The 13177-nt window shown below is 44.7% G+C and overlaps 1 protein-coding gene across 3 annotated transcripts in view; it reads right to left on the reverse strand.

Moving 5' to 3' along the window:
- Positions 1-13177, reverse strand: part of ZMAT4 (zinc finger matrin-type 4) — a 372149-nt gene that overhangs the window by 332385 nt on the left and 26587 nt on the right. The gene's annotated exons all lie outside the window — the stretch shown is intronic.

Below are 13177 nucleotides of genomic sequence, written 5' to 3' on the forward strand. Positions count from 1 at the left end.
CAAATTTACAAGAAAAAAACAAACAACCCCATCAACAAGTGGGCGAAAGAGATGAACAGACACTTCTCAAAAGAAGACATATATGCAGCCAAAAAACACATGAAAAAATGCTCATCATCACTGGCCATCAGAGAAATGCAAATCAAAACCACAATGAGATACCATCTCACACCAGTTAGAATGGCAATCATTAAAAAGTCAGGAAACAACAGGTGCTGGAGAGGATGTGGAGAAATAGGAACACTTTTACACTGTTGGTGGGACTGTAAACTAGTTCAACCATTGTGGAAGACAGTCTGGCAATTCCTCCAGGGTCTAGATCTAGAAATACCATAAGACCCAGCCATCCCATTACTGGGTATATACCCAAAGGATTATAAATCATGCTGCTATGAAGACATATGCACACGTATGTTTATTGCGGCACTATTCACAGTAGCAAAGATTTGGAACCAACCCAAATGTCCATAAATGATAGACTGGATTAAGAAAATTTGGCACATATACACCACGGAATGCTATGCAGCCATAAAAAAGGATGAGTTCATGTCCTTTGTAGGGACATGGATGAAGCTGGAAACCATCATTCTCAGCAAATTATTGCAAGGACAAAAAACCAAACACCGCATGTTCTTACTCATATGTGGGAACTGAACAATGAGAACACTTGGACACAGGAAGGGGAACATCACACACAGAGGCCTGTCATGCGGTGGGGGGAGGGGGACGGACAGCATTAGGAGATATATCTAATGTAAATGATGAGTTAATGGGTGCAGCACACCAACATGGCACATGTATACATATGTAACAAACCTGCACATTGTGCACATGTACCCTAGAACTTAAACTATAATTTAAAAAAAAAAGAAAGAAAGAAAGAACAGCCTGTGCAAAGGACTGACGGTTGGAAGCAGGTGATGCAGCCAGTGCAAAGAAAAATCCATTCTGGTGAAGCAGAGGTCATTTGAGGGTGAGGAGAGTGGCAAGACCCGAGGCTGGAAAAGCAAGCAGTGAGCAAGCCACGCAGCACCACGGAAGCCTTGTTGAAAGGGTCTGGGTATGATCCCAAGGATGGCGCGGACCTCAGAAGAGCTTTAAGCAGGGGAGTGAGGTCATCCGATTTGTATTACTCTTGCTACAATGTGGCAAATGCTCAGAAAGGAGAAAAAAAACTGGTAAAAGTGTGTAGATTAAACCATGTGAAGGATTATGGAGGGCTGTTCCAGAAATGGAGGAGAATTTGGAGAAAGTGGAGGTACAAAGGAAATCAGTATGAACTGGAATCTGCATGTCTTAGGCATCCTTTGATGAGGTGGCTAAACGGAGAAGGAGAGTCAAGAACTACCCTCTGGCATGTGGTGTGAATGGTGGTGCCTTTCACTGGGACAGAGAAGAACACAAGAGGAAGTGGAAGTGGAGGCTGTGAGAAGAGCTGTAGATGATGGGTTTGGTTCACAACCAGCTAAGCTGGAAGTTCCTATGCAGCTTCCAGTAGAAACGTCCAGTAGTAATTGCATGGACCACAGCAAAGCAGCTCATAGCAAGATCTAGACAAGGGGTAGAGAGAGAAGCACAGTCATTGATGAGGGGAATACACAAAATTACCCTCAAAATTAATTAGAATAGTTTACTTTCATGAGATATCAATTATGGAAGACCTTGTGAAAATCATTATGTTGGAAACCAGAGTAAAGCCATCTATCACCACTACTCATGCTCTACTATTCATATTTTATACACACAAGTTTATTACAACACTTACCTATATCAAAATAATTATCACACATTATTTCAATTAGATCATAAAGTCCTAGAAAATGGGAATGTATTTTTGTCCATGTTTATCTCTGTATCTCCTGTGCCTCACCTGGTGTCGAACATAGGGAAGGTACTCAGTCACTGCGTGCACTGCATGGAATCTGATTCCTGGATTAAATAACTTTCTTAATTCTTTTCCCAATTAATGAATGCACCTGACCTGTGCTTGGATGGATGTAAACCAGAGGTGGGTGTTCCCAGGTTCAGGAAATCTGGCCCATTTCATCTTCGAGCAGAAAGAAAGGCATTTGCCCATCTGCCTGAGCCACGAAAATCAGCAGGAAATGACCTCGCCTGGGATTCTTCTTTCCTTGAGAGTTTCCTGTTCTCCTCTTACTATGCTGGATGTACACCCCCAGATCTGATATTAATATGTCACTAGAACTTTGCATAAATGAAAGCATTTGTATTTTAAAAGCAATTGGAGAGAAGTTGAGAAAAGTGGGTCTCTAATGCTGGGGTGTCACGCAAGATGGTCTCAGGATGACAGGTGACCAGGATGGCACACCTCAGGTCCTCCCTATGTAGGTGGGAAAAGGTGATTCTGGCAGCTAAGGCAATGTGGTAGCAGGGACAAAAAAGTCAGACATCACACATACCCTGTGTGGCCTGGGTACTCACCCCAGTTTGTGGCAGTGACGAGCTGATGATGACATCATGACCCCAGGTCATACAGATGCCACAGTGTCTCCATTTTAAATTCTTTGTCTCAGTGATGACAGTTGGGTTGTGACCTACAAGTGACTGGTATTTTTATGCACTGTGATGGTATAACTTTAAGTTCAGCAAAAACATAGAGACAGCCTCTAGCATGTGAGGAGATGGCTGTAAAAAGTCTACCAAATTATATTTCCCAAAACCTGAACTATATGTCATAACACTTCAAAAACTGAAAATGCACTGAAGCTGATTTGGATATAAAATTCCAATATTGATGAGGTACCAAGTTCCTAAAAATATAAAATTCAGAAAGCTTTTATTGAAATGCTTACTGAAATTCTTCCTCTATTTAGGAAGTCAGCTTTTTAAATAAAAGAGTGACATTGCACACAGCCCAGAATTTTACTCAATGAATTCTGTGCAAGGTCAAGCAAAAATGTGAAATTAAATCATACTGGCAAATTTTGATGCAAGATTCCCTTTAAACGTATGCTTTTTGCACGGACATATCTCAGCAAAAGTGAGGGCTGAAAGAATCAACCTTTTGCTGCATTCACACATTCTCAACGGCTCATAGTAAGAGTGACAAATGCCACTTACTCTCGCTTCTGAGTGTCACACAATGTTTTGCCTTACAAAGTCCAAGACAAAAAGGAAGACATGAAAACAAAATACAAGGTGCAAATACAAGCCATGACTGATATCCCTCTGAAAATGTCACCTTCCAGAAGAAAGAAATCTTCCCCCAATTTGGCCTGCATCACCACTGCAGCCTGTGCTGGGCCGTGCAGATCTGGGCCGTGGAGAGGAGTTGGAAATGACCAATGGCAGAGGGATCTTCCAGGCAGGATGTGGCTTCAGCCTCCGGGAAACCCTATGAGTGAGTCCAGGCCTCTCTGCTCCCGAACCCTCAGAGGATGCACAATGACCATCAATATCCATCTGCCATCTGTGCCATGCTGCACAGCCAGCTGGGGGATTGAAATACACGGTCTGCTCTCCCCAGCAACCGTGGTGGGAGGGATTATGCCTTTTATATTCTACTGGCACTCAGAAGAAAACTGGAATTTAGAATGTTGGTTACCTGCAATCACACAGCCTCAGTTTCTAAAGATGGGACTCGAACCTGGACTTTTAGACTCCGTCTTCTGCTGTTTTCACTGTACTACGCAGAATGTGGAGAAGTCTGGGCCCTAAGAGACATTCTTTCTTCCCCCCGCCATTTGCTAAACAGCCATCTGATCGTCCCAACCAATTTTTAGATTTTAGAAGGCCAAACCAACTAACTTTCCAGCTGCTCAAAAGGAAAGAGAGCTACGATGCAAACGAATGGATTCGACAAAGCCTCGGCCCCAGGATTGCCCTCTGTGTGCCAAGTGCCAAACAAGCTTAGTGCTTCTGAATGTCTCCTGGCTGAAAGCAGGGATCAACAGTTCTGTTTAACAGCCTTCCTAGAACAAGGCATTCTGAAAATACACTATCACCAACCCTGACCTTCAAGGGCCCCTAGAAAGAAAGTGATTCCCTAAAGTTCTTTCACTTGAATTTTTATCTATCGCTAAACCAGGGATGATGGCTGCAGCTGCACTCCTTTGCTTTAGTTCTATATCTTGTCTTTCTGGTTTTAAGAATTGGTGGGCACAAGAGGACTTAGGGCTATGGGCACAAGGGTTCTGCACACAATGCTGGTGCCCCAGGGCTGGCACTGGGACGCCCCAAATGCCCCATTGTGAGCAGAAACATTTCCGCTAATAGCTGGTGGATGTGCTTTCTGAGCCCACTGGCACCCCAGGCACGTTTCCAACAAACAATGTGGCACACATAGGAATTCATCCGAACCAAGCAAAAATCACTTAGCTTAATAACGCTGCCCTGATTTAATTTTAACTTTTCATAAAGCATGAAAGATGAGTGGGGTATGCTTGGTGTTTTATAGATTACTGATGAGACTGGGCTCACATCTGGCTGTTTTATCTTTTTTTTCCCACTAAGTTCCTAAAAGAAGAGGGTTAGGAAAGGAAGTTGATGAATAATTAAGAGGAGGGCAACACCTGCAAAATGTGCAACCAAATGCAAGAGGGAGTTTTTGCTTCTCTCTGGTGTGTAAGTAGCTGGCAAGCACCCGGGGAGTCCTCGAGTAAGAAATTCAGTGCTGTGTATGTGGATATCCAACAGGGTACACATACAAACATGCATACACACACACATGCATATGCATGCATGCAACATGTGAACATATTTATACACATACATATAGCATACAAATCCCCATAATCTACATTTAGACAGCACTCAGAGGACAGAGTGAGCTCAATTGCTAGCCACAGAATGACTAAGATCTGCAAGAGCTAGACTGGTATAGATGCTCTAACTAAGTCATCCTTAACTCTTCTCTAACTTCAAAATGTATCCATCTCTTTTCACCATCTCTACAGCCTCCACCATTGGAAGGCAACATCGCCTCTAGCCAGTGTTATTACAATGGATTTCCCCCTGGACCTTCTGCACCTGCATCTTACCCCCTAGGCAGGGGTGTGCAATCTTTTGGCTTTCTTGGGCCACATTGGAAGAATTGTCTTGGGGCACACAAAAAATACACTAACACTAATGGTAGCTGATGAGCTAAAAGAAATATATATATATATATATATATATATATATATATATATCATAATATTCTAAGAAAGTTTATGAATCTGTGTTGGGCCACATTCTAAGCCATCCTGGGCCACGTGCAGCTGGTGGGTTGCGGGTTGGACAAGCCTGCCGTAGCGTCTGTTTTCAAAGTGATCCTGGTGAACATAAGTCAGATTATGATTCCTTTGCTCAGGCCTCCCCAGTGGCTTCTCAGTTCTCTCACAGTAAAAGCCAAAATCCTTGGAGTAGCTGCAGGGTCCTGCATGATCTGCACCCTCCACCCTCTGCCTCTTTGTCCAAACCATTAACTCTCTATCCTCATTCCTCCACTCCAGCCATACCAACCTCCTTGCTGCCTCTCACATACAGCAGCACACTCTGCCTTGAGGCCACTGGATTTGGCATTTCCTGTCCCTGGAAGTCTCCTTCTCAGATGTTCACACAGCTCGATCTCTTTCACTTCCTCTGAGTCTTTGTTCAGTTGCCACCTAACCACCATCTGTAGGATTCCATTCCTCTTCTGCAAACCTTTCCCCAGACTTCCCAGTCCCTCTTCTTACTCTGTTATTTTCCCACCCTGCATTTATTATCTTACAAAATACTATAGAATGCAGTAAACCACCATGGCACACATTTACTTATGTAACAAACCTGCATGCCCTACACATGTATCCTGGAACCTAAAATAAAATAAAATACAAAAAAAAAAATTAAAGAATTTGCCTAATTATTTTTCTGGTTGTCTCCACTTAGCAGACTGTAAGTTCCATGATGGCAAGGATTTCTGTCCTTAACTGTACCCCAGAGGCAAGAATACTGTCTGGCACAAATATATTAACAAATACATTATGGGCATATATATGATACATAAATAACACATATCCATAATATATTTGTTGAGTGCAGAATGAACAACTGTTTTGCTCTGGTTTGCAAGTGTATTTACATGGAAAAAAAAACCCATTTAGGTTTCCATTTATAAATCTCCTTTATTCAAAATAATAAAATTAGACAAAATCAAGAGGACCACAGGATATCAGGAGACAGAGTGCTGTGCGGGCCACAGCAGCTTGGAAACCTATATTATATAAGGAAAACAAACCATTCTCCTCTGTGCCTGCAGCTTCTTGCAGCTCCAGGACTCTGCCTGCAGGAGCAGCTAAGCCCTGCTACAGAACCACAGGGGAGGAAGGAAACCTGGCACCCCTCCTATGTCTGCACTGTCTGAGGGCTTATCCCAGCAGTTTCTCAGGATACAACATCTCCCTACCCTAGGACCAGGGTCAAGAAAGTCCACCCACCACAGACTGCACTTGGGCACCAAGGAGGGATCAGTGGCAGCCAATACAAGAAAACAATAGGAAAGAAAATGAGTGGGTTGGAATTATTAAGGCAGAAGAGGGTCCAAGGTCACCTGACCTGTCTACTCCCTTCTCCCATCTTCAAGCAAAGATTATCACAAATCCCCCCTGTTCCTAAAGCTGACTGGGTGAGCTCTAATGCTGCATTCTTGCCTTAACAGGCTTTTGAGAAGTGCCTGCCCATGCCTCTCCACTGCATGGCTGCCACCAAATGCAGGTACACCAGCCAGCCTCCCTGACTTCAGCTCTGCTTGTCTAGTTCATACTGCACACCCCCGCCAGAGGATTCACAATCTTTAAACACCATCACTGCATGTGGTGTCCCTATTTTAAAATCGGCAGTATTGCCCATTATACCAAACTGCAGTGCCCCTTCCTGACCTCACAGTCCTGCAGGGATGGGCTGCACTTTCTCTACCTGTCCAACCTGTTTGCTATAACTCCCCCAACCTGAGCCCACTGGTTTAGACACTGTTCTTCATTCCCTCACATTTCCCATGTCTGGGCTTGTTTTCTCCTCTATTCACTTATGTTTGTATTACTCCCTTTACCTGGAAAGTCCACCCTTTCGACATACAAATATGAGCCATGCTTCTAGAAGATCCAGACAACCTTCATCTTCATCAAGAAAGTCTACTCATCTTATGAAACTTTACACCACCTCTAGTCTGCATAACACCACTGTCTTATAGAATGTTATTAGTTGAGATCCCCAGTGAACATTTACCAGTTGGCTGGTGTCTATTTCCCTTACACTGATATCTAAGGGGATTTTTGTTTTGTTTTCTTTTGTTTTTGTTTTTTGCCCACAAGAAAGGAACATAATGCTGGGCTTTGGTGTCAGACAGATCTAGACTAAAACCTCCAGCCTGCCAGTCACTATGGCTGGATTTGGCTAACACATGTAATTTCTCTCAGTCTCAACTGCATTATCTAGAAAAGAAGAATAAGAATATCTACATCACAAGATTATTAGAAGAACAAAAGGAGAAAAGGAGATAATCTTGAAGCTCTATTAGGGCAGGGATTTTACCACGTCCACCTGAATGCGCAGGACAGTAACTGACACTTAGTCCCTCACAATCATGAGAAAATGTGAGTGAATCATGTGCATACAATTCCTTGTACAATACCCAGTGTTATATCCTCAAAAAGCAGCTATTCCTGACAGTCTTATTCTTAGGCAACTGAAGAATGATGCGTGACCACTCAGTGAAGAGTTCCACACACCTGAGCGCCTTTAGCAGGGCACCGATCTGCCTTCTCTCCTCCTGGCTGAGACAGCATGGACTTCTGGGTTCTTTCCTACTGTGCTTGTCCCCTGATCTTTTCTTTACCATCCTTGGGCATGTTTCCAATTTTCCACATGTTGGGGCTCAGGACACACCACCCCAAAATATGATAGCAGGAGACCAGAATATGCCACCCCAAAATACGCTTCTATGGCATATTTTGGGCTGGTTATTCTGAGAAACTGCAGGCACAGGAGTAGCTCTGAAAAGATGTCCTTTCGTAAAATAAATGTACATCTATAAAGGAAATCTGCGTTAGTGAATGTATCTGTACCAGGAAAAGGGCTGCTCCAGACAACTTTTATTCCCTAAGAGACTTTTTACCTGCACAGCAAGACAGCATTTATTCATCAAGCATTTCCTCCCCTCGCCCTCCAGTGGCTGGTTGTGGCCTCCCCTGGAGGCTCTGGCCCCTCTTCCTTTCTGTAGTCCAGGACTCTGTATCAGCTTCAGTCATCTGACCCTTCCTCAAGTCTCATATTTGGTGGGGCTCCCATGTGTATGCATGTAATTAAAATGGTTTTTCTCCTGTTAATCTGTCTTACGTCAGTTTAACTTGTAGCCCAACTAAAGAACCTGGGAGGGCAAAGAGAAGCCATTTTTCCCTCCCCTATACACACAGCTTAAAAATTAAGAAGTCTGATTAATTCTAGAAGAGAAGATTATCCTCCCCTAGAAGTGAATTATTTATTTCAGTTGCATCTTTCTTGTGTTGCTAAAGCCCTCAGTATGTTTCTTTCCTTACATGTCCTATGTCCTCGCGCAAGACTGAGAATGGATTCATAGAGCCTGAGACTATTTCTGGCACCAACATGTCCCTCAAACACCAGGCACATGATAGAGGCTGAAACATATAATTGCTGAGTAACTGAATAAAAAGAGCCAATTGACTCAATAAAGCCATTTTATAACTGTGGACCTTAACAATTCAAGGCAGAAACGGGTCTGCATTGAGATTTTGCAAATAAAGCAGAGATTCCCTTACCAGGCTAAAGAAGAGGATGCTGGAGCCACAGTGTCAGCAGCTGTTGTGTCCTGGGTCACTTGCCCATTTTGCACAGTGGTATGAGTGCATGTACATCACTCTTCTCTCTCTTTACCAGCTCCCTTATTTGTAAAGCAAGCCCCATAACCTCTTCAGTGACCTTCAAGGGAAGTTGCTTGATGAATGAGACCATCACTTGAGACATTCTCCATCCCCAAAGGAAAGGGCGACTCTATGGGAAGATACATGACTCCACTGCCCACTCATTCAGGTAAAGACAGAGCTTGTGCCTTCCTGCCCCACAGAGACATCAGGCACTAGTTTCTCTTTTACAAGAGTTGCTACAACATTTGCTTACGGATGCTACAGGACAAATAAAGAGGCCCAAGAAGAGAAGATTAGTACAATTCTATGAGAGCACAATGTCCAAAGACTCCTTTCCGCTTTCCATTTCACCTTCCCCTTCTCTTCCTGTAAAGCCAAATCCTTCTTTTCTCTTTCCTCCCTACTCCATCCCTACCCACTCTCAAGTCCAAAGGGATGTGGAGAAAATAGACACAATAAGGCTGAACTTCAGGCACCAGAAAAAAAGACAGCCATGTTTCTCTAACTTTATATCCAGAAATACCAAAAGCATAAAGTTGCAATATACAAGGAATTCTCAAAATCTCCACTGAGCTGCAGAGAAGGCTGGGGCAGAAGGGAAGCAAGGGAGTGGTGGGGAAAGGCAGGGAAAACAGAGATTCCCAACCAGGGCATGGAGTAATGAAGGGTACCATTGCCAATATTGAGTTAGGTCTTCCCAAGAGGAATAAGACAACACACCCGCTAGCTAGCCCGGGACAGCACTGAGGTGTGGATTCATCCTTCATTGACAGCATGCACAATTTCCCTTTCAGCACTTCCTCTGGAGGGAAGTCTGTCTCTTCCACCACGTGGCTCATTCCCTCATGCTCTTTTCTCCTCTATAAAAATGCGCTCTCAGGAAAGGATTTGACAAACTACCGCCTGATGAGTTAAAATGAGTTTCCACTCCTAAATATACTGGTTTTTCAGCTCAGATTAAAGCTTAATGTGAAAGAAATTCATCTCAAACTTTAGACTTTCAGGGAAAAACATGGGACTTGATTTCAAAGTAGAAGAGGATATCTGAAATCAGGGCCAACTGACAAATTCAGAAGTTCTGGCAGCTGCAGCCATCAGCCACAGGGGAGGGAGTTTCTGCTTGGAAGTGGAGAGCACCTTCCATGACCTCTGAGGTTGCACTGACTGAGGAGCTGCTCAAGCAGCTTCTCCACTCCCATCACATCCACCATATTCACACATGTACATAGTCACACACATGTGCATGCACACACGCACACACTGAGCAGGCAAGCCTCTGCTCCAGGCAGAAACAGCATCCCACAAGGAAGAAGTCTGAAGGGGGCATCCCACAGAGCACCGCCAAAAGCTGCCCAGCCCTCCAGGTGCCAGTGGAAACATCCTTCCTTCAGACACAAGTCATGTCACAGGATGTGGCTGTTGCTAAGTAACAGTGACTCCCCCTCCCTGTGGGCCTCGGGGTCCCCAGTCCCCTGGAGAAGGAGAATAAACAAGCTGGGAAATGCCACCAGTGTGCTCTCAAAGCTCCTGTCCTGGGCAGGCAGGCACCTGTCCTCTCTGCCTTAGTGAGCTGTTGCGGGTAAGGGGTGGGCCTTAGGGGGTCAGGGGGATTGCCAAGATTGGCACAGTGGATCAAAGCTGCTGGTGACAGCAGAGTACCCCTTCCAGCAGTCCCTCACTCCACACCCCCTCAGATAATGCCCAAAGTAAGCTGTCTGCAACATTCTGGGTGCTTAGAATTATAAGACAATTGTCAAAAAGACAACACGGATTTGAACTGGGGGGGATGGGTGATGCCAATTGGGGTAGGGGATGGAGGGGCCCAAAGGGGATTTTGCTTGTTTTTACTTTTTGTTTTTAGTTTTTGTCAGCTGTTTTGGAATTTAAAGGGAAAGAGGTGCTATTCCACGCAGGCTTTAACAAAACACAGACCACTAGAGCCGTCAGCAGGGTTCGGTCAGCTCAACCCTCTGTGGACCGGCACGGCAGAAACCATGGCCTCCAGGATTCCAAATAATCAGGGCTTGTCAGTACCAATAAGCCTCAGTCTCTGAAGCCCCAAGAGGTTAAAAAAACTTATCCATGCAAGGTGACAGAGAGATTTAGATGAAGAATCCTTTGGAGGAACAAAGGGGGCAACTGCAGCTTTGAGGGATGTGTTGCCTTCAGCCCATCTGAGAAGCCCCCTGTGTCACCTGATTGGCAACCCAAGTCCCAAATCAGCATTCCTTGGATGCACTGCTACATGTGCACAGAAAAGATAATGCTAATGTTGCTTCTTATTTGTTTTTCTGTCTACAAAAATGCCCACTTATCAGGATTTAATGGCTCTCAGAAATAAAGCTATTTTAAAACATTATCCAAAATGCAAATGAGTCACCGAAAGCTGTTGCCATGACCTTTCCTGCGGCTGGGCAGATGTTTCCAAATCAACGACAGCCTTCTGTGATGGCCCCACTCAGTACAGGGATTCCCTGACTTGGCCGTGGAATGTTCATCCGTCACCCTGGCTTTGGGGAGTGAAAGATCCCAAAATGGCACATGGGTCCCTTGTTTCACAGAGGAGTCTCTGTGACCTTACTAGGCAAGATGGCTTCTCCTTCAAGAGGTTGATTCCTCAGTCTCCCCACCTCTGATGACAAAGTTCGGTCATCCAGCAACAAAGGAGCCCCCACACCTGCCTGCCATGCTCTGCCCATGGAAGATCTAGATTCACAGGATCTGGTCAAACAAGGTCACCCCACAAAGTAGTCCCAGAGGATCTTAAAATGGTTTCACTTCATCAGTGGTTAGGACATGTGACCTTTTGGAGAACGTCCGTCCTCCTCACTATTTTTAACTTCTATTGTTTTTGATGATGTAAATTCCACTTGGACAACCTGAGCGTTCCACCCTGGGATGCTGGTGAGAGGGGGTGAGGACCTTAACATTAACAGAGTAAGCCCGGCGTGCGTGATCCTGTTTAACTCTCACCACAAACCTACTGCTCCCATTTCAGATTAGGGAAAAGGGAAGATGATGAGTGACTCTGTGGGATTTGAGCTGCATTTTCTCCTATCAGAGTTCCTTTCCGCCAGGAACACACACTCGAGCACACACTCATCTTGCTGCTTCTTTTCTGTAACTTCCACCCCAGACACTACTCCCTATAAAACCCTCAGACCTGTTGTCAGCATTTTCACATTTCCCCAGATTTGAGAATCCCAAAACCAGGAGCCATCCGAGATGCTTTCCTTTCCCTCATTTTCCAAAGTCTCCTCTGTCTCCCTCAGGCCCTTCATCCATGCAATGGACAGTCTTACCTCTCTGGGAGGCAGTAATAATGATGTGATTAAGGGTACGGATGGTGAAATCAAATGCCCAGACTTACACCCTGGTTAAGTGAGACCTTGGGCAGCTTATTTAAATCTGTGCCTCAGTTTCCCTTACATATGGGATGAATTCATAACAATACCTACTTCATAGAGTGGTCATGGAAATTAACTGAGGAAAGGACCTAACTCTTAATATCAGGTTGGTGCAAAAGTAACTGCGGTTTTTGCCATCATTACCATTGTAGAGTAGTTTCAAGACTCAAAAGTAACTGAGGTGAAGAAAGTTAGCGATACCTCCCCAACTGGCCTCCACCATTTAATGCCCTAATCTAGGTCATCATCTCTTCTCACCTGGACTATTGCAAAAAGCCTTTAGCCTGTCTGACTCCAGAATTCTATCCTCCAATCTCACTTTCATGACACTCTAGAGACCCAATCACTAATTTCCATCATTCTTCTTCCTAAAAACTTTATCTACCCAGTGCTTATTGGATAAAGTCCAGACTTCTGTCATGACCTACAAGGCTTTTGGTGACTGGGCCCTGCCTCCAAGGGTGTCCCTCCTACCAGGCTGCTCCCATCAACCTGGAAAGGCCTCCCCATTTCATCTTCAAGAACACTCCACATCCTTCTCCACACAACTCAACCACCATCTCCTCTAGAAAGCACCTCCAAGTCCACTGGGTAACTGACCACTTCCTCTTCCAGACCCAACTCTCCCTGTTACTGTTCACGCTCCTGCCTCTTCCAATAAACTATGTGTTAAAGGGAGGGACAGGGTGTCAGGCCCCTGTGTCCCGCCATGCCTGACACAGTGGCTGGCACTGAGCAGATGATCTCTAAGCACCTGTGGAGTACAGTCTCCTGTTGCACTGACTTGGTCATGATCAGATTCAATGTCAATAAGTCCTCATCACTGGTATAACCCTGCTAGGATTGCTGTAACTAAGCAGCCCCTTGTCTTAGCCTAGGTATGATTTCCCCCATCTCTCTACCAACAAA

Source organism: Pongo abelii, chromosome 7 (genome assembly GCF_028885655.2).
Source record: "Pongo abelii isolate AG06213 chromosome 7, NHGRI_mPonAbe1-v2.0_pri, whole genome shotgun sequence".
Classification (NCBI taxonomy): Eukaryota; Metazoa; Chordata; class Mammalia; order Primates; family Hominidae; genus Pongo; species Pongo abelii.